Below are 21,715 nucleotides of genomic sequence, written 5' to 3'. Positions count from 1 at the left end.
CCCTTAAGAACGATCTAAGACTATCTAGTTATAAGGAAGTCTGTTATTGTTTTAAAGTGTTTTACATGGCTGGCTGAAAAAGCTTAATATCACATGATGATTTGTAATGTTAATTATCTAGGTAGAAGTAATGCTTGCAGACATGAAATTTTTTTGAGGATGGGAGATGATATCTAATTCATATCATATCATCACAATGCCATTGTAGAGATCCTGAAATGGATAATTTTCACATTAACTGAAATTGAATACAAAATGCAGTTCTTCTGTTTCTCACCTCGGACACACACACACACACACATATTCATATATTTATCTATCCTGTTTCACTGGTTGAACACAAAATATATTCTGCACTGGTTGAATGCTTACTGCCTTGGGCTTCCCGTTCAAATGAGAGTGAGAAGAGTAAAGAAGAAGAGAGAGGAGACGGAAGGGTACATTACACCTGGCGGGCATCAACAATTCTTAATAATACCCTTGATCTGTTCCGATTATTTGAGTGTTCATCAGCTCCTGACCTGCATCCATTCACTACTAATTTTGACACGTTATCTTTTTGTTGTGATCAATTGACCCCTAAGCAATGGATATTATGCCGTGCCAAGAAATGGGTGGGCAGTTCACTCAGGGTTTCGTTCCGGTGTCTAGAATAGGGAGTAGATTTCAAACTATATGTATTATATATCTGACTGGGCATCTTTGGACAGATCGGGGGACAGAAAGGTTGAGTGTGTACTTGACAATTGCATACAGATAAGATAAGATAATTGTATTAATGTCCAGCAAGTTACCAAAAATTGGTCAAAGGGACTGCTAGGTACAAGAAAATCAATACACAAGGGGGTGTGTGAGTATGGATCTTTTCTATGAAAACCAAGGCCTAAGAACTAGAGTCTATCATCCTCTAGTGACATATAAAGATGGGTTATTATTAAGAAGTGCGAGTTAGGAAGGTAACAAGTTATGCTTGTTGAGTAGGAAGAGAAGAGGAGACACCTTGTATGAGGCCAATGAGGACTTGCTATTGGGGATTATAGCTTGTTGGAGTTTCCTTGGCATAGCTAGAGTTTTCATTGTTTCCATAGCTAGGATTTTTGGAGGGTTTGAAGATTGTTCCAACAACATTGTGATAAAGCTATGGTATGTACATATACTTAATATATGTAATTTTATATATATATCAGTTTTGATAATATTGTTTTTGCATGCATATATATATATATATATATATCAGTTTTGATAATGTAATTCTCGACAAAATATCGGCGAGGGTCCTGAAAACATTTTTCGGCATTATCAACAAAAATATCAGCCAAAATATCGGAAACATAAAAAAGGCATAATATATTCATTTTTTTTTTCAGATTTTTAAACATATAAAGCAATAACAATATGAAATAAACACATTGGCACATAAATATGAAGAAAACATTGATATATATTAATGGATGTCAAATAAGAATGATACATCAAAGGTGATACCAAATCCTGCTGATCCCTAATAATTGTCCAATCAAGGACTCGAATATGGAGAACTAATACAAATTAACATCACATATATAAAAGTATCTCATCATCATGAGTTATATGTAGCAAAACAAACAAAACTAACAACTAGCTATATGAGATCAGTGCCCTTTCAACCTTTTACGGGGAAACATGATGGGCTATTTGCCAGACCTGTCCCTAGTAGTAGAAGGCCCTGGCCTTGCACCTAATGTCAAATGATGATTGCTAGGTATGGAGTTGTGCTCTTCTATACATGTAGTAGATGGTGCTGTTGCTGACGCTCCCACATGCTCCTCCTCCTCCTCGTGTTGCTCCTTCCCCGAGTCCTCCTCTTGTTGTTGCCCTTGTATTAATGGTTCCTCCTCTAACCATGTAGGTGATTCCTCCATGATGTGAACCTCATACTCCACCCTCCACTTAGACACAATACATCAATATTATCTAAGGATATGGCATCCAAATCTAATGGTTTCTCTATTCACTTCACTCGGAGTCTGAGATTGTAATGCACATACACCAAGTCATTGAGTCGTGAGAACTCCAACGTGTAAGAGTGTCATAAAAAAAATATTGAGTCTTGATTCTTGAGGGTCATAAATTAGTAAATTACAATAAATATAATTGCTCAGTTGAAGGATGAAGCTTAAAGTTATAACTTGTTGCATTTCTTTGAGAGTATTTTCTCAAATACAGTCCAGTTGCGCTCACAACTTAAGAGCTATAGGCCTGACTCAGGATTCTTATGGCCAATTTTTGCAAATTTGGTGCCCTTGCATCATAGCTTCGCCACCAAACATCTACAACAAAATAAAGAAAACTCAAAAGTTAAAAACTCAAAACATGATTAGACTTTCAAATAATTGAATTTAAAAAATCTAGAATTATAAATTAGTAAATTGAAAATTCTACTGAGCCATGACTTTTCGCTTATGTGGCATGAAGAGGGTACTCTCACGGATAGCATCTTCAAAGCCAAATAGGCCATTGCCGTATTGATACATTTGTATCTCGTGATTGATTTTGTTGCGAAGATTGGGATCATGTACCATCATATGAATACAGGTATCGAGCCCTTCCATGATCCATCACCTCACCATCAAAATCAAATCTGCATTTGTATGCAAATGCAGGGTTGAGTAACAATCTTGTTGCATGAATAGGTCAATGAAGCATCCCTGTCCATCGACTATCAATCGCGCCCCATAACATCATATGTTTATTAAACCCAGTGGAACCCTTGTTTGCATAATAAGCACGAATGGTCTCCTTGGCCCTATTACCCACCATGATATGAAATGATCATAAGTTAAAATTGATGTAAAATTGATTAGCTATTAATGAATTGAATGTTAGTTGAAAGTGCGGAAACCGAGAGAACTGCTTGAGAAGAAAGACTTTACGAACGTTTATTAAACATAAGAAAGATGCATAACAAAAGTGAAAACAGTAAAAACACAACGATACCTGACAACAAAGTTGATTACAGAGTTCGTCCCTGATGGACTACGTCTCCGGGTCCGCTTTCAAGATGGGGACCGCTTTATTATGCTTGAAACAGTAGAGGTCGATTGCACAAATATTTGACCAAACTGAATGTGCACGCAGGCACTTATGGTCATTGTCAAAGGATAGCTCGCTGAACCAGCTTTCCAACGCCTATCATGGTTCCCAATTCCGACTTCGGATGCTCCTGTTACACTGAAAACAAAACTGCCTATGACCTCCAGAATCTGCATACAAAAACCACAATCACTCCCTCTCTTCAATGAGCAAAAACTGCCTCTTATAGGCCTGCAAATACATTCAAACTACTCTGGCCTAAACTTGGCATGAATTGGCTTATTTTTGGGTTTTTGGGCCTCGGTCCATTCACCTCTTGACTTCTTAGGATAGGTTACCATGGTCCTCGCATTAGTTTTGTAACCAAAACTCTAACAAAACCCATAAATAACCATTATTAAAAACAAAACCGTAGGTGGTTAGGTTGACTGCATGCTGGCTAACTGTTTCCATGTGAACAACTGGTTTGCTCGGCGGTCGACTGTCTGACTGACACCTAATGGCTTATCCGCTTGTCAGTTACGGCTACCATCACGGTGACTGTTTGCATGTGCCAGCGATCTCCGACCATCGCGGCTTTCCCTAGCGATTCCGACGCGGTCTAGGTTGATGCCGACGGTTAACTGTTAACCCCACCTGCTGATATCCGCTCATGTGAACACTATAATTGCCGCGGTTAGGACCCCGTGCGGTCAAACTGGTGGCTTATGACTATTTTGCATATTTTGTAATGTTTTTGATGTTTTAAACATAGGCTGATAGGGCTTTAAAACATAGTTTTGTTAGGTTTTATGTCATAGTAACATATCCGATAGGGTTTAGGACTAGGTAATGGTATTTAGTGTATGGATTTAGGTTTAGGATTAGGTAAAAAAATAACCTTTTACATCAAATTGTCGCAGAGTGACATTTGCGACATTCGTCACATGATGACGACAACCAAACCCCATAATATGGTCGACAAACCCACGTTGACACAAATTCCTGTAAAGTGGACGACAAACTCATGTCGACACCAAATCCTGGCGGAGCTGACGACAAGCATATGTCGACAACCAGGTACAACACCACATCAACTGAACACCATGAAAAAACCATAAACATCACCTGGATAACCTGAACCATAATCAACATTGTCGAAACTAACGACACTGAACTGAATGCTGACGATGCAACTGAACATTGATGATGACCTTTGCAACTGATTTGACGAGATCCTCCTGGATCACACCACTTGTGGGTGACACCCATACAAGAATTTTTTCTCCTACATTGTCTTCAGTCAACAAGTAGCAGCGACTTGTAGCCACCAGATAGCTCGATGTGCCATCATCTTGTTGAAAAATGTGTAATTAGGTTCGGTCTTCATAAATATGAAATGTACTTTTGATTCTTGTAAGTTGTAAAATGAAAGAAAGTTATTATTATTATTTTTGGATCATGGGTTTCATGCTCAAGGTCTTTATTTTATAGGTCAAGCACCCATTGAGTGCTTCTAGGGTTTGTCCTAGGTTAAGAAGTCAAAGGAGTCATTGTCATAAGTTGAAGACCCCTTCGGGCACGTTGTAACCTGTAAAGAAAATTATTCTTGTCCTTAAAAGTGTCAAAATACCCTCCAAGATCAGGTTGGCTTGGCTGCTGGCAAGCTCGCCTAATTTGAGGAGACATGTCCACCTTTGAGAAGCCTATATAAAGGGGGAAACTCGACCTCCTTGGAGCACATTCATCTGCCATTCATTCAAGCGAAGGAAGAAGGCAACAAAGAAGGAAGAGGATGAAGAAGACTTGGTTTTGGGCTATTTCTCTCTCACACATGCAAAGGAAGGCTAGGGTTTCTGTAGCAGATCTAGGGTTTTCCTCTACAAGTTCGATCTTGAAGAAGAGAAGGCAAGAAGGTCAAGTGAAGGTCACAAGAAGCCATCCTCAAGCTCCAGAAGTCAGAGAAAGCCAAGCGAAGGTCTAAGGAAGTCCTGGGAGGCTAAAAGAAGCTCACACGTGTGGCAACAACAACTGCAGGAGGGCCGAAAATTTCAGGTCTGCAGTGGAGGCCGAAATTTTGCAGTTGGAGGTCGAAGTTGTGCTACTGGAAGAGATTTGATTGGGTTTGACTTAAACAAGAAAAACACATTATCCAGAAAGGTTGGATTTCATCTTGGAGGGTATTGGTCTTGGTCTAAAGGTCTTGGAATTTGTCAATTGAAGAATCTATAAGGAAGAGAAGAGATTTGTAGGTTTTCCTCTCAAGTGGAGAGGTTTTGGCCCTGGCTTGCAACCTATATTCTGTGTTCTTATTTTTCTTGTTTTTGGTAGCTGTTTGATGATACACAAACATAATAATAATAAGTGAAGTTGATAAGTAAGATAAGTAAAAAGACATCACAAAGAATTATTTATGAAAGAGAAATCACTCTAATGATTGCCCTTTAGATTTCTCAACATGGTATCAGAGCTAAGGTTGGCTAAGTGCATTATGGAGATATCTACTACATTGAAGGAGTTTCTTAAGAAGTGTTCAAAGGTAGCAAGCCATCTCAAGAAAGGTATCAAGGAAGCATGGAACCTTCTATTTACTCCAAAGAAAAGGAAGTGACCAAGACAAAGGATGAAGGACTCTTCTCGACATTCGTTGGCACATTTCAAGATGAGAACATTTGGGTGATCGATAGTGGTGCATCAATGTTCAAGACTCATGACTGGTCTTCACAAGGAACTAAAGACATTGTCAAAAGGAAAATCTTCTTACTTCGTAGAACTTGGAGATAATAAGAACTATGCCGTAAGAGGAATTGGATCAACCTCGATAGAACTAGAGAATGTGTTGAAGAAAGTGTAAATAGGTTTGGTCTTCATAAATGTAATTTTGATCTTTGTACTTGTAAAAGAAAAGAAATATTATTTTTGTAAATTATAAAAATGAGTTTCTTGATCATTGCATAGGTCTGGCACATGTTGAAGTGCTATAGGAAAGTCAAAGAATCAAAGTAAATGTTGAAGACCTTTAAGGGTATGTTACACCATGTAAATTTATGTAATAGAGTCCAAGAAAGACCTCCAAGCAAAGTCACAAGCCTCCTCCATATGTCGGCCTCATAAAAAGGACTAATTCGAATCTCCAAAGACAAGTTGGCCTAAAGTGATCAAGTCGGCTCAAAAGAGGAGGACATACCACTATATATAGGGTTACTCATCCTGAACAAAGAGCAGTAAGTCACCTCTGAAATCAGCGAGGAAGAAGGAAGAGAAGAGGGTACGAAAAAGGAGGAAGAAAGCTATCTCTCTTACAACGAAGAAGGAAGAATAGAAGGCCGAGTTCACAAGGCATATTTCAGGCCTAATTACTGTCACACGTGCGAAGAGGAGGCTCAAATTGCTGTCATAACTAACCTCCTAGTACAGTCATACGAAGAGGCTTGGTTGGGCTAGAAAAGTGCCAATTAGGCCTCTTACTCAAGCGAAGGAAGAGACTCTCATGCGAAGGAAAGAGAACATGCAAAGTTGCAATTATTGAAGGTATCCTCCACACGTGCGAAGAAAGGGAAGACATATTGCTGCTGTTCCAGAATTGCAACCACAATGAAGAAAAGAGAGCTCGGTTGGGTTAGTAACAAGGTCTTCTCCTTGATTAAGGAAGTCTCTATCTCAAGTAAAGGAAGAGAAGAAGTATATCTCTTCTAGGGCATACAAACTAGGGTCGCTGCAGTAAAGTTTTCAGTTGTCGGAAGGAGGACAAAGTGCTGCAAGAGGAAGTGATCTTAGGGAAGGCTTGACTTGTGCCTGGAGGTCTTCTTGTCAAGGGTCTACGGTTTGGCATTTGTCAATTGAAGCTTCAATAAGAGAACACAAACTGATAATAATAAGAGAAGATTGTGGTAATAAGAAAAATAAAAACTACTTCACTAATTGTTATCATTACTAGAAGATCTCATTATAACTCAAATGCCCTAGATCCTTCAACAAAATGGAGGCAATATTCTTCTCAACAACATCCCTATTTGTTCCAGTTTTGCATAAGAATTTACTCTCCATTTCAAGTCTAGAAGATAAAGGTGATAGAGTGGCTTTCATTGATGGAAAAGTTGTAGTATGGAGTAAAAACTCAAGCATAGAAAATGCTAGAGTGATTGGCATTCGTGAAGGAAGACTTTACAGGTTGATATCTCCTCTTGCTCAAGCCCTGGTTCACATTGAAATCAACCCATGTGAGCTTTGGCATAGAAGATTTGGTCATCTCCATTTCAAAATCCTTCCAACTCTAAGTTCAATAGTAGATGGAATCCCCGAACTAAAAGAAGATCACGAAGGAGTATGCAAAGGATGTGCATTGGGTAAGAACACCAAGAGACCATTTGGAAGCAGTGCTTCACGGTCAAAAGAAACCTTGGATCTTATTCATTCCAATGTTTGTGGTCCTATGACTCCTCAATCACTTGGCGGTCATCTATACTATATCACATTTACAGAAGATCATTCAAGGAAGACTTGGGTTTACTTAATAAAATCCAAGGATGAAGTATTTACAAAATTTCGAGAATTCAAAGCTGAAGTATAGAACCTTACAGAAAGAAGAATCAAGATATTAAGATCCGATAATGGAGGAGAATATACATCCAAGGAAATCATAGATTTCTGTAAGGAGTCTAGGATTAAGAGGGAGCTGATAGTCCCATATAATCCCGAACAAAATGGAGTTGCAGAACGAAAGAACTGATCCATTGAAGAAAGTGTGAAAGCAATGTTACATGATCAAGACTTACCGAAATGTTTGTGTTGTGAAGCTACAAAGACAACTGTATACATATAAAATCGAAGTCCCCATAGGTCACTAGATAACAAAACCCCTGAAGAAGTATTCATTGGGAAGAAACCTACTGTAGATCATCTGCGAATTTTTGGTTTTCCTATCTATATTCATATACCCAAGGACAAAAGAAAGAAGTTGGATCCATCAGGCAAGAAGGGAACATTTGTTGGCTATAGTAACTCCTCTAAGGCCTGTAGAATCTACATAAACGAAGGACACCGAATAGAAGTCAGTAAAGATATGATATTTGACGAAAGTAGTGCATTCAAGAAATCAAAGGATCTCTCTATGGACTCTGATGATGAAGAACTTCTAGTGTTTGAAGAAGAAGTTATTAGAGAAGAAGAAAAATCAAATCATGAAGATGAAGGTCCCAATGAACCTATGCAACCTGTGGTTATCCCTGAAACTAGAAAGAGACCTAACTGGTTGAAGTCTACACTACTTGATGCAGAAGGTTGTGGAGTAGCTCAAGGCACATCCAGGGAAGGCAAGAAGCCCAAACGTTATTCAGGGTATGCAACCTACATGACAAAACTAATAGAAGCAGAGCCATCCACTTTTGAAGAAGCTGTCAATCACTAAAGAATAAAAGGATGCCATGAATGAAGAATATCAATATATATTGAAGAATGGCGCTAGGGAGATCATACCTAGGCTTGAAGACAAATCTGTGGTGGCTTCCAAATGGATCTACAAGATCAAACAAACAACAAATGGAAGTATTGCTAAATATAAGGCAAGATTTTTGGCTAGGGGCTTCTCTCAACAAGAAGGCATCGACTATTAAGAGACATTTGCTCTGACAACAATGTATACAACTATACGTTCATTGGTCTCTTTGGCAACATCAATGGGATGGAGCATCCATCAAATGGATGTCAAGGCTGCATTCTTGAATGGCACAATTGATGAGGAATTCTATATAGAACAACCCTGGGGATTTGAAGTTAAAGATAGAAAGACATATTTGTGCAGATTGAAGAAAGCATTATATGGCCTCAAGCAAGCACCAAGGGTATGTTATGCTAGGATGGATGCATACTTTTAGAGATTAGGCTTCGCAAAGAGTTCTGCTGACCCAACCTTTATATTAAGGTGGTGAAGGGATAGCCGATAGTCATTCTTCTGTATGTGGATGATCTTCTCTTGACAGGTGTGGAAGGTCGAATTGAAGAATGTAAGAAGCAACTAGCAGCAAAATTTGACATGAAGGATCTAGGACTGATGCACTACTATTTGGGACTAGAAGTCTGGCAAGGACCTAATGAGATCTATCTAGGTCAAGGAAAGTATGTGATCAAGATGTTGAAGAATTTTGACATGATGGATTGCAAACCAATGACAACCTCAATGATCACAAATTTGAAAAGACTAAGGAGTTCTGAATCGAGCCCTATAGATCCTTCCAAGTATAGACAATTGATTGGCTCCTTGATGTACTTGGTGAATACTCAACCAGACATATGCTTTGCAGTAAATGTTCTCAGTCAATTCCAAGTGGAGCCAAAGCATGATCATTGGATAGCAGCAAAACATATTCTGAGATATCTGCAAGGAACCATCCACTACTTCCTGAAATACGATAGGAGGAATGATGTCCACTTGATTGGATATACAGATTCTGATTGGGGAGGCAGTGTGAAAGATGGAAGGAGCACTACAGGAGGATGTTTCAGTTTGGGATCCTCCATGATCTCATGGATGAGTAAAAAGCAAGATACATTTGCTTTGAGTAGTGCCGAGGCAGAATGTACTGCAGCATGTGAAGTAAGCAAATAAGCGGTTTGGTTGAGGAAGCTGCTATATGACCTATTTGAAGGACCTTTGGACCCTACAGTGATACATTGTGATAAAACTAGTTGTATTCGATTATCTGAAGACAAAATGTTTCATGGAAAAGCAAAGCATATCAACAAGTATCACTACATTCGGAAGTTAGTACAAGATGGTGTGTTGTAGCAACAATATATGTCCACCGATGAGCAGGTAGCTGACATATTGACAAAATCTCTTCCTAGTAAGAAGCTTGTGTATTTGAGAAACAATCTTGGTTTGGTTGATGTATAGTTGAGAGGGAGAGATAGGCACATCATTCTTGTCTTCACTTGGGAAGACAAAATGGAGGATTGGGTAAGCATCTGGCATCCGATACTCTTTGAGGATGAGGTAGGGCATCCAAGATAAGAGCAGTTGTGGACCGATATTCTTTGAGGACTAGCTATCCCTGATAAGTATAGTCCAAGGAAGGTCATACTCTGTGAACACCCGGGTGGGGTATGTACCTTGAGAGACAATGATGATGGTGTTTATAAATCATTGGTCTCTCCAACTTTGTGCTCTGATCTTGTGGAGAGATAGAGCTGTTAGTCAAGGCCTTGCTATATGACAATGCTAGTTGTTATGATGCTAAACAAATGGGTTACCAATCTGACTCTTCTTATGAGATCTCTTCAGATTGAGAATGTCCATGTACCATTTATGAATACCTCCCTAGTTAAGAGGGAGTGTTGAAAAATGTATGACTAGGTTCGGTCTTCGTAAAATATGAAATGTACTTTGGTTCTTGTAAATTGTAAAATAAAAGAAAATTATTATTATTATTTTTGGAGCATGGTTTTCATGCTCAAGGTCTTTTATTTTATAGGTCAAGCAACCATTGAGTGCTTTTAGGGTTTGTCGTAGGGCAAGAAGTCAAAAGAGGCATTTCATAAGTTGAAGATCCCTTCGGGCACATTGTAACTTGTAAAGAAAATTATTTTTTTCCTTAATAGTGTCAAAATACCCTTTGAGATCAAGTCGGCCTAATTTGAGGAGACATGTCCACCTTTGAGAAGCCTATATAAAGGAGGAAACTCGACTTCCTTGGACCACATTCATCTCTCATTCATTCAGGTGAAGGAAGAAGGCAACAAGGAAGGAAGAGGACGAAGAAGACTTGGTTTTGGGCTATTTCTCTCTCACATGTGCGAAGGAAGGCTAGGGTTTCTGCATCATATCTAGGGTTTTCCTCTACAAGTTCGATCTTCAAGAAGAGAAGGCAAGACGGTCAAGTGAAGGGCACAAGAAGCTATTTTGAAGCTCCAAAAGTCAGAGAAAGCCAAGCGAAGGTCTAAGGAAGTCCTCGAAGGCTAAAAGAAGCTTACATGTGTGGTAGCAACAACTGCAGGAGGGCCGAAAATTTCAGGTCTGCAGTAAAGGCCGAAATTCTGTAGCTGGAAGTCAAAATTGTGCTACTGGAAGAGATTTGACTGGGTTTGACTTGCACAAGGAAAGCACAACATCCAGAAATGTTGGACTTCGTCTTGGAGGTTATTTATCTTGGTCTAAAGGTCTTGGAATTCGTTAATTGAAGAATCTATAAGGAAGAGAAGGGATTTGCGGGTTTTCCTCTCAAGTGGAGAGGTTTTGGCCCTGGCTTGCAACTTATATATTCTGTGTTCTTATTCTTCTTGTTTGTGGTAGCTGTTTGGTGACACATAAACATAATAATAATAAGTGAAGCTAATAAGTAAGATAAGTAAAAAGACATGAGAAGCAGTTGTCAAAGAAAGAGAAATCACTCCAATGATTACCCTTTAGATTTCTCACAATGGTATCAGAGCTAAGGTTGGCTAGGGGCATTATGAAGATCTCTACTACATTGAAGAAGTTTCTCAACAAGTGTTCAAAGGTAGCAAGCCATCTTAAGAAAGGTATCAAGGAAGCATGGAATCTTCTATTTACTCCAAAGAAGGAAATGGTCAAGACAAAAGGATGAAGGACTCTTCTTGACATTCATTGGCACATTTCAAGATGAGAACATTTTGGTGATTGATAGTGGTGCATCAAGATTCAAGACACATCACTGCTGATCAAAAGCAACTAAAGCTATTGTCAAGAGGAAAATCTTCTTACTCCGTAGAACTTGGAGATAATAAGAGCTACCCCGTAAGAGGAATTGGATCAACCTCGATAGAACTAGAGAATGGGGGCAATATTCATCTCAACAACATCCTATTTGTTTTAGGTTTGCATAAGAATTTGCTCTATATTTCAAGTCTAGAAGATAAAGGTGATAGAGTGGCTTTCATTGATGGAAAAGTTGTAGTATGGAGTAAAAACTCAAGCATAGAAAATGCTAGAGTGATTGGCATTGGTGAAGGAAGACTTTACAAGTTGATATCTCCTCTTGCTCAAGCCCTGGTTCACATTGAAATCAACTAAGGTGAGCTTTGGCATAGAAGATTTGGTCATCTTCATTTCAAAATCCTTCCAACTCTAAGTTCAATAGTAAATGGAATCCCCGAGCTAAAAGAAGATCACGAAGGAGTATGCAAAGGATGTGCATTGGGTAAGAACAACAAGAGACCATTTGGAAGCAGTGCTTCACGGTAAAAAGAAATTTCATGGTCAAAAGAAATCTTGGATCTTATTCATTCCAATGCCTGTGGTCCTTTGACTCCTCAATCACTTGGAGGTCATCTATATTATGTCACATTTATAGATGGTCATTCAAGGAAGACTTGGGTTTACTTAATGAAATCCAAGCATGAAGTATTTACAAAAGTTCAAGAATTCAAAGCTAAAGTAGAGAACCTTACGGAAAGAAGAATCAAGATATTAAAAACCGATAATGGAGGAGAATATACATCCAAGGAAATCATAACTTTCTTCAGTGAGTCGGGGATTAAGAGGGAGTTGATAGTCCCATATAATCTTGAACAAAATGGAGTTGTAGAACGAAAGAACCGATCCATTGAAGAAAGTGTAAAAGCAATGTTACATGATTAAGACTTACCAAAATTTCTGTGTGGTGAAGCTACAAAAACAGGTGTATACATGCAAAATCGAAGTCCCCACAGGTGTCACTAGATAACAAAACTCCTGAAGAAGTATTCATTGGGAAGAAATCTATCGTAGATCATCTCCGAAATTTTGGTTGTCTTGTCTATATTCATATACCTGAGGACAAAATAAAGAAGCTGGATCCATCAAGAATGAAGGGAACATTTTTTGTCTATAGTAACTCCTCTAAGGCCTATAGTATCTAAATAAAGGAAGGACACCGAATAGAAGTTAGTCGAGATGTGATATTTGACGAAAGTATTGCATTCAAGAAATTAAAGGATCTCCCTATGGACTCTCATGATGAAGAACTTCCAGTATTTGAAGAAGAAGTTATTGGTGAAGAAGAAGAATCAAATCATGAAGATGAAGGTCCTAGTGAACCTATACAACCTGTGGTTATCCCTGAAACTAGAAAGAGACCTAATTGGTTGAAGTCTACACTACTTGATGCAGAAGGTCATGGAGCAGCTCAAGGCACATTCAGGGAAAGCAAGAAGCCTAAACGTTACTTTGGGTATGCAGGCTACATGGCAAAACTAATAGAAGCAGATCCATCCACTTTCTAAGAAGTTGTCAATTACCGAGAATGGAAGGATGCCATGAATGAAAAATATCAATCTATAATGAAGAATGGAGTTTGGGAGATCGTACCTAGGCCTGAAGACAAATATGTGGTAACTTCCAAATGGATCTACAAGATCAAACATGCAACAGATGGAAGTATTGATAAATATAAGGCAAGATTTGTGGCTAGGGGCTTCTCTCAACAAGAAGGCATCAACTATGAAGAGACATTTTCTGTGACAACAAGGTATACAACTATACGTTCGTTGGTCTCTTTGGCAACATCAATGGGATGGAGCATCCACCAAATGGATGTCAAGACTGCATTCTTGAATGGAACAATTGATGAGGAAGTCTATATAGAACAACCCTTGGGATTTGAAGTTAAAGATATAAAGGCATATGTGTGCAGATTGAAGAAGGCATTATATGGCCTCAAGCAAGCACCAAGGGCATGGTATGCTAGGATGGATGCATACCTTCAGAGATTAGGCTTCACAAAGAGTTTTGCTGATCCAAACCTTTATATTAAGGTGGTGAAGGGAGAGCCAATAATCATTCTTCTATATGTGGATGATCTTCTCTTGACAGGTGTGGAAGGTCGAATTGAAGAATGTAAGAAGCAATTAGCAGCAGAATTTGACATGAAGGATCTAGGGTTGATGCACTACTATTTGGGACTAGAAGTATGGCAAGGACCTAATGAGATCTATCTAGGTCAAGGAAAGTATGTGATCAAGATGTTGAATAAGTTTGACATGATGGATTGCAAACCAATGACAACCCCAATGATCACAAATTTGAAAAGACTAAGGAGTTCCGAATCGAGCCTTATGGATCCTTCCAAGTATAGACAATTGATTGGCTCCCTAATGTACTTGGTGAATACTCGACCAAACATATGCTTTGCAGTAAATGTTCTTAGTCAATTCCAAGTGGAGCCGAAGCATGATCATTGGATAGCAACAAAACATATTCTGAGATATCTGCAAGGAACCATCTACTACTGCCTGAAATATTATAGGAGGAATGATGTCCACTTGATTGGATATACAATTACTGACTGGGGAGGCAGTGAGCAAGATGGAAGGAGCACTACAAGAGGATGTTTCAGTTTGGGATCCTCCATGATCTCATGGATGAGTAGAAAGCAAGATACAGTTGCTTTGAGTAGTGTTGAGGTAGAATATATTGTAGCCTGTGAAGTAAGCAGAGAAGTTGTCTGGTTGAGGAAGCTGCTATCTGACCTATTTGAAGGACCTATGGACCCTACAGTGATACATTGTGATAAAACCAGTTGTATTCGATTATCTGAAGACCCAATGTTTCATGGAAAAATGAAGCATATCGACAACAACTATCACTACATTCGGAAGCTAGTACAAGATGGTGTGTTGCAGCTACAATATATCTCCATTGATGAGCAAGTAGTTGACATATTGACAAAACAAGCTTGGTTTGGTTGATGTATCGTCCCTACTTGAGAGGGAGAGATAGGCACATCATTCTTGTGTTCACTTGGGAAGACAGAATGGAGGATTGGGTAAGCATCTAGCAACCGATACTCTTTGAGGATGAGGTAGGGCATCCAAGATAAGAGTAGTCATGGACGATATTCTTTGAGGACTAGCTGTCCAAGATAAGAATAGTCCAAGGAAGTTCATACTTTGTGAACACCCGGGTGCAATATGTACCTTGAGAGACAATGATGATGCTGTCTATAAATCATTGGTCTCGCTAGCATTGTGTTTTAATCTTGTGGAGAGATAGGGTTGTTAGTCAAGGCCATGCTATATGACAATGTTGGTTGTTATGATGCTAAGCAAATGGGTTGCCAATCCGACTCTTCTTATGAGATCTCTTCAGATTGAGAATGTCCATGTACCATTTATGAATACCTCCCTAGTTAAGAGGGAGTGTTGAAAAATGTGTAACTAGGTTCGGTCTTCATAAATATGAAATGTACTTTTGATTCTTGTAATTTGTAAAATGAAAGAAAATCATTGTTATTATTTTTGGGGCATGGGTTTCATTCTCAAGGTCTTTTATTTTATAGGTCAAGCACCCATTGAGTGCTTCTAGGGATTGTCGTAGGTCAAGAAGTCAAAAGAGTCATTGTCATAAGTTGAAGAACCCTTTGTGCACATTGTAACTTGTAAAGAAAATTACTTTTGTCCTTAAAAGTGTCAAAATACCCTCCTAGATCAAGTCAACTTGGCAACTGGCAAATCAGCCTAATTTGAGGAGACACGCTCACCCTTGAGAAGCCTATATAAAGGAGGAAACTCAACCTCTTTGGAGCACATTCATCTCTCATTCATTCAAGGGAAGGAAGAAGAGGAAAAGGAGGAAGAAGGAAGAGGACGAAGAAGACTCTGTTTTGGGCTATTTCTCTCTCATACATGAGAAGGAAAGCTAGGGTTTTTGTAGCAAATCTAGTGTTTTCCTCTACAAGTTCGATCTTGAAGAAGAGAAGGCAAGAAGGTCAAGCGAAGGTCACAAGAATCCATCCTCAATTTCTAAAAGTCAAAGAAAGGCAAACAAATGTCTAAGGAAGTCCAGGAGGCTAAAAGAAGCTCACACGTAAGGCAACAACAACTGCAGGAGGGCCGAAAATTTCAGGGTTGTAGTAGAGGTTAGAATTGTTGATTTGGGGTAGCATCGAATGTGTTCTAGCCATGAAATTTGGTGGAGAGGTTGGGTCACATGAGATCTCCAATACCCAGAAAGGGTTTGGGCAGATTCTAAACAGATCAGGAGATATTAAAATAATTAATATTTTTAATGGATTCCCTAAGTCTAAACTTAGGGAAAATAAAATATTAATGTGTATTAATATGAATCTGTGATAGAGTGGTCCAAAAGACATGGATCAAGCTAGATTTAATATTAGCCGTTGATTAGGGACTTAATCTCAGCCGTTGATATGTCAACAGGAAAAGTATAAGAGGAGGCTTGAGGGTCACTTGGAGAACACATCAGAGTGATCAGTCATTCCATTCTCTAGAGCGGGGTTTGCTAAGAGAGATAGAATCAGTGATCGAGAGAGCAGCTGAGGGGCATTGAGTACAGAGAAACAGAGAAGGCAGAGATTGTGCCGGGAGAGCAGCGCAACGACCAAGGAGAGTGACGCAAAGCCAGCAAGGGCTCACATTGGGCCACACAGAGGCAGCCAAGTGTTGCGCAGAGCACCAGAGAGGCCAACGTGTCTTACACAGAGGCCCAGAAAGTTGATGTAGGGCCTCCTGGGGTTGACGCAGGCCAAGAAAGGTTGACGCGGGGCCAACGTGAGATAAAGGGGCTGACGCAGTCCAGATTGGGTAGACGTTGGGGTTGCAGAGCAATTTTATGCTGAGGAGCTGCCGGAAGGATTTTCCAGGGTTTCAGCCATGAGATTTCTCTCAAACTGTGAGGTATAGCTGCTAAGGAAATTCTTTGTTGGGTAGGCTAGTTTCGACACCAAGATTGTACTATGATATTGCTTAATAAGAAGACCCTCAGATAGCTGCACTGGTTTTCCCGCATTGGGTTTTTTCGGGGACATTGGTCCAAAAATAATGGTGTCATGTGGTGTGTTTGTTCTTGTTTCTTTTAGTTGTTGATCTGTAATATATTGAGCATGCACTGGTGTTTATTTTCAATATTTAGTATTTACTTTGTAAATAACTTGTTAAAGAAAAAATAACAAGTAGGTAGGAATAAATCAGAAAAAGTGCATGAAGGGTTTCTAAACCAAGTAAACTTAGAAACTTCAACATGGTATTAGAGGGTGATTGCAGATCACAGGAGGACTAAGAGACATCAGCCGAGCGGAGCAATAGCAGCAGAAAACAGCTGTCCCGAGGTGACCGAAGTTGTTTCTAGTAGCGCAAAAGCCAAGAAGTGTGACGTAGAGCCAGCCAAAGCCACGCAGAAGAAGTCGGGAGCTACGCAGAGCCTCTGAGAGGCTAGCGTTGCTGATGTAGAGGGCCAGAGGGTTGATGCCGGGCATCCTAGGGCTGACACAAAGCCAACGTGAGGAAGAGAGGGGCTGACGCAGTTCACAGAGAGGTAGTTGCTGGAGTCTAGAAGGTTGCAGAAATATTGCAGAGTGGAGATGGTGAGGTACTATAGTCAGAACAATACCTGACAGAATAGGGCCAAAGGAGTTGTTACCGAGGGTTTCTAGCCGGGGAACTTGGATCAGCAGTGCAGTTGCACAAGACGATCAGAGTAGGGGGCATCTTGACAAGCGGCAAAAGGATTTCTAGGAGGGAAATCACGACTCAGAGGGAGTCCAGAAGAGAACTTCTAGACGGGAAGTAGAGACTCAGAGGAGTTGAACAGAGAACTTCCAGAAGGGAAGTAGAGGAGCATCATGGCACTACACGGGGTAAGAGACCAGGATAGATTAGACGGAGCATCGAACTTCGCAGTCTGGAAGGCCAGAATCTTATCAGTGCTTGACACGAATCGTGTCAAGAACTTCGCCTTGAAGGTTATAGCTATCCCAGTCGACCCTAGTGATAACGACAAGTATGAAGAGGTGATGGCGAGGGCCAAGTGCATTATCCTTGACGGGGTCAAGGATCATGTGGTACCATATATAGCCGAGAGGGAAATGACAATTGAGATGTGGGAGGCTCTCAAGAACTTGTACCAACATACTTCTGTGCAGAGAAGAATGTTGCTCGAGAACTAGATGAGGTTGTATCAGATGAAGAAGGGTCAATTGATTGACACCTTCCTCGGAGGACTGAATGAGATTGGAGACCAGTTGACTGTTATAGGAGCGACACCGGATCAGGAACTTATGGTGAGGATAACCCTAAACATTGTCTCAGAAGATTGGGAAGTGTTTGTCCAGAGTATCTTGGGTAGAGGGACTCTTCTATCTTGGGACGAGATGTGGGCAATGCTTTGGCAGGAAGAGATCAGACGGTAGTCGAAGACAGGTAGCAGCAACAAAGGGATCAAGGTCAAGCAGGAGGAAGAGGATGTGGCCCTAGCATTTGAGGGAAAGCAGGAGGAGCAAAAGAAGAAAGATCTCTCCAAGATCAAGTGCTTCCACTGTGGGGAGATGGGTCACTATGCGACCCAGTGCCCAAGGAAGAAGAGTAAGGGAGAGTCTTCCGAGACTAAGGTAGTGCCAGCACGGGCAGAGAAGGAAGTTTTGACAGACGATGATTGTGCCATGAGTGCACACATGCCACTTGAGCGGAAGTGGGGAGACATCGAGCTGTAGTCAGGTGGACTACAGGCGATGAGGGGCAGGATCCTCGAGGTACCCAGCCTCTTGGATTAGACCTTGCTACGGGAGCCCTGACGAGGTGTAGCAGGATTGGCTGAGTGGGTAGAGACGGACGCAGATGGAGTAGCAGAGAAAGCTACAGTGCAGGAGTCCCAAGACAGCGCAAAGCTAGTAGGCTGCAACAGTGCGAGAGGCACGGGAGTGTTGCACCAGTGCAGGAAGGCACAACGAGGTGCGCAACGGTGCGAGATACAGGGAGTTGTTGCAGCAGCGCAGAGGTGAAAGGGAGGGAGCACTTGTCAGTGGCCAAGGGAGCTTCAGCATCAATGGGTGTTTCTAGCCCAATAGGGAGGTCAGTTGGGAGATCAGTTACTTACTTCTGAGTAACTGAGTTGCAGTGCAGCAATGGGCAGCGCAATGCAACATGATGAGAGGAGGTGCAATGCGGATGTAGTGCTGGGAGAAAGGACCAGCAACAACACGGATGTAGAGGGAGTTGTCGTATAGATGCAGCAGTGGCAGTGGCAGAACCATGGGCAACAGTACAAGATGCAGCAGTGTAGAGGATGTTGGGCAGGAAGGCCTAGCATCAGCACAGGTACCGATGCTGGATGATCAGAGTAATACTCAGTGAGGAGTATTGCTAGAGCATAATCCTCGCTAAGAGGGAGTGTTGATTTGGGGTAGCATTAGATGTGCTCTAGCCACGAAATTTGGTGGAGAGGTTGGGGCACATGAGATCCCCAATACCTAGAAAGGGTTTGGGTAGATTCTAAACAGATCAGGAGATATTAAAATAATTAATATTTTTAATGGAGTCCCTAAGTCTAAACTTAGGGAAAATAAAATATTAATGTGTATTAATATGAATCTGTGTTAGAGTGGTCCAAAAGACATGGATCAAGCCAGATTTGTTCTTTAGCCTTTGATTAGTGACTTAATCTCGATCGTTGATATGTCAACAGAAAAAGTATAAGAGGAGGCTTGAGGGTCACTTGGAGAACACTCCAGAGTGATTAGTCATTCCATTCTCTAGAGCGGGCTTTGCTAAGAGAGATAGAATCAGTGATTGGGAGAGCAGTTGAGGGGCATTGAGTACAGAGAAACAGAGAAGGCAGAGATTGTGTCGGGAGAGCAGTGCAGCAGCCAAGGAGAGTGACGCAGAGCCAGCAAGGGTTCATGCTGGGCCACACAGAGGCAGCCAAGTGCTGCGTAGAGCACCAAAGAGGCCAATGTGTCTGACGCAGAGCCCCAGAAAGCTGACGCAGGGTCTCTTGGGCTGATGCAGGCCCAGTGCGAGACAGAGAGGTGTTGACGCAGTCCAGATTGGGTAGACGCTGGGGTTGCAGAGCAGTTTTATGCTAAGGAGCTGCCAGAAGGGTTTTCTGGGGTTTCAGCTAGGAGATTTCTCTCAAACTGTGAGGTATAGCTACTAAGGAAATTCTCTGTTGGGTAGGCTAGTTTCGGCACCCAGATTGTACTTTGATATTGCTTAATAAGAAAACCCTCAGATAACTGCACCGGTTTTCTTGCATTGGGTTTTTCTGGGGACATTGGTCCAAAAATAATGGTGTCATGTGGTGTGTTTGTTCTTGTTTATTTTAGTTGCTGATCTGTAATATGTTGAGCATGCATTGGTGTTTATTTTCAGTATGTACTTTGTAAATAAATTGTTAAAGGAAAAATAACAAGTAGGTAGGAATAAATCAGAAAAAGTGCATGAAGGGTTTCTAAACTAAGTAAACTTAGAAACCTCAACAGGAATTTTGTAGCTGGAGGTCGAAGTTGTGCTACTGGAAGAGATTTGATTGGGTTTGACTTGGACAAGGAAAGACTTTAGATGTGCCCTAGGCTCAAACTGTGAACATTTCTAGATGATCTTTGAAATATCCCAATTGAATTCCACAGGAATAACTAAACCTTTGATGGTTTTTCCTTAACAAAACCATGCCAAAAATGACCCAAACGAATCCCTAATATCCAAACAAAACAAATAATTAACCCTATCTCAGATCACTGCGTTGTCTCCACAGGGTCAGACTTTTTAAGAGGCAAAATAGTTCAATTGGTGATCATTTCGGTGCATACATAGAGGTAAGGTCAAGGTCTTGTTTTATACTCTATCTAGGATAGAAGGGGCTTCAAAAAATGATTGTTGGAGGAAGGTAAACCCCTTTATGGAATTAAATTTTATTAAAAAAGGGATAATGTAGTTTATGTTAGTGGCTATATTGCTTGACTTTAAATTATGAAACCCAATATATTGGAGCTAATCATTTGTGCCTTTAATTATGAAACCCTCAAGAACTTGATTTAAGATTTGTGCTAAGGATCCTTCCCAAAAGTAGCCTGCCATATATGTTTGGGTGTGTTGGGTTTTTTGCTTGAACCTTAAGATTTAGAACTTTAAGCCCTTGTCACAATTTGGCCTTTTGACTTGGTCAAAGAAGAGATGCCCTTATGCGAACACATTTTGAAACCTTTCATATAATGGTTGTTCCTTAAACCTAGATGAGAAACCCTTAATTCAATGATGAGGTGCCATGTCACCACCCCTTGGGGTGTTAATTTTTGGTATGTTCTATGCTAGAGCAATTTATTTAAATTTTCACAGTTAGCAATCACATCAGCATTACGATAAACTGCAGATAGAACATAAATATAATATGCAGAAGACAAGCCAAGACAAGAGGACACAAGATATGGCGCGAGCCAGGGACAAACCCCACAATGTGTGGGGAAACCCTTTGATCAAATCTTCTTTTATCTTCAAAGTTCAGCAGAGAAAGAGAGAGAGAGAGATAATACATTTACAACAGAAGTCAACACTTTGACTTATCTGGATCTGAGCATAGATCATTTCTTATAATGATGAGATCAGTTGAAGACATTCTGTTTCAACTGAATCTCCAAGGTGACAACTTCACCTATCCATTTCGTTCATCTGCTGCACCTTACCGTGTAACACCATCATGCTGCATCATGCATCTTCATGCTGCTCATGATCACTGTGCTGCCCATACATCAAGTTGTCCATGACTTCGTACTTCATGCTGCTCATGCATCATCATGCTGCCCTTGCATCATCATGCTACAACACTGTCAGATCTGCACTGATGAAGGCTTACGATCACCCAATCAAGCCTTCAAATTTGCTCCCACAGGCTGTCCAACAATCTGATCCAAAACTAGTCAACTTCCTTGATCCAACACAAGGC

General features: G+C 40.5%; 1 protein-coding gene across 5 annotated transcripts in view; it reads left to right on the top strand.

The window, feature by feature from the left end:
* LOC149159587 (putative cyclic nucleotide-gated ion channel 5) overlaps positions 1-21,715 on the top strand; it is a 330,539-nt gene that overhangs the window by 32,008 nt on the left and 276,816 nt on the right. The gene's annotated exons all lie outside the window — the stretch shown is intronic.

The sequence above is a fragment of the Pinus tabuliformis genome, chromosome 5_2 (assembly GCF_031772625.1).
Source record: "Pinus tabuliformis cultivar Carrire ecotype Pingquan chromosome 5_2, CPIR1, whole genome shotgun sequence".
Taxonomy (NCBI): Eukaryota; Viridiplantae; Streptophyta; class Pinopsida; order Pinales; family Pinaceae; genus Pinus; species Pinus tabuliformis.
The sequence above is the reverse complement of the archived record's forward strand: the minus strand, read 5'-3'. Positions and strand labels throughout refer to the sequence as shown.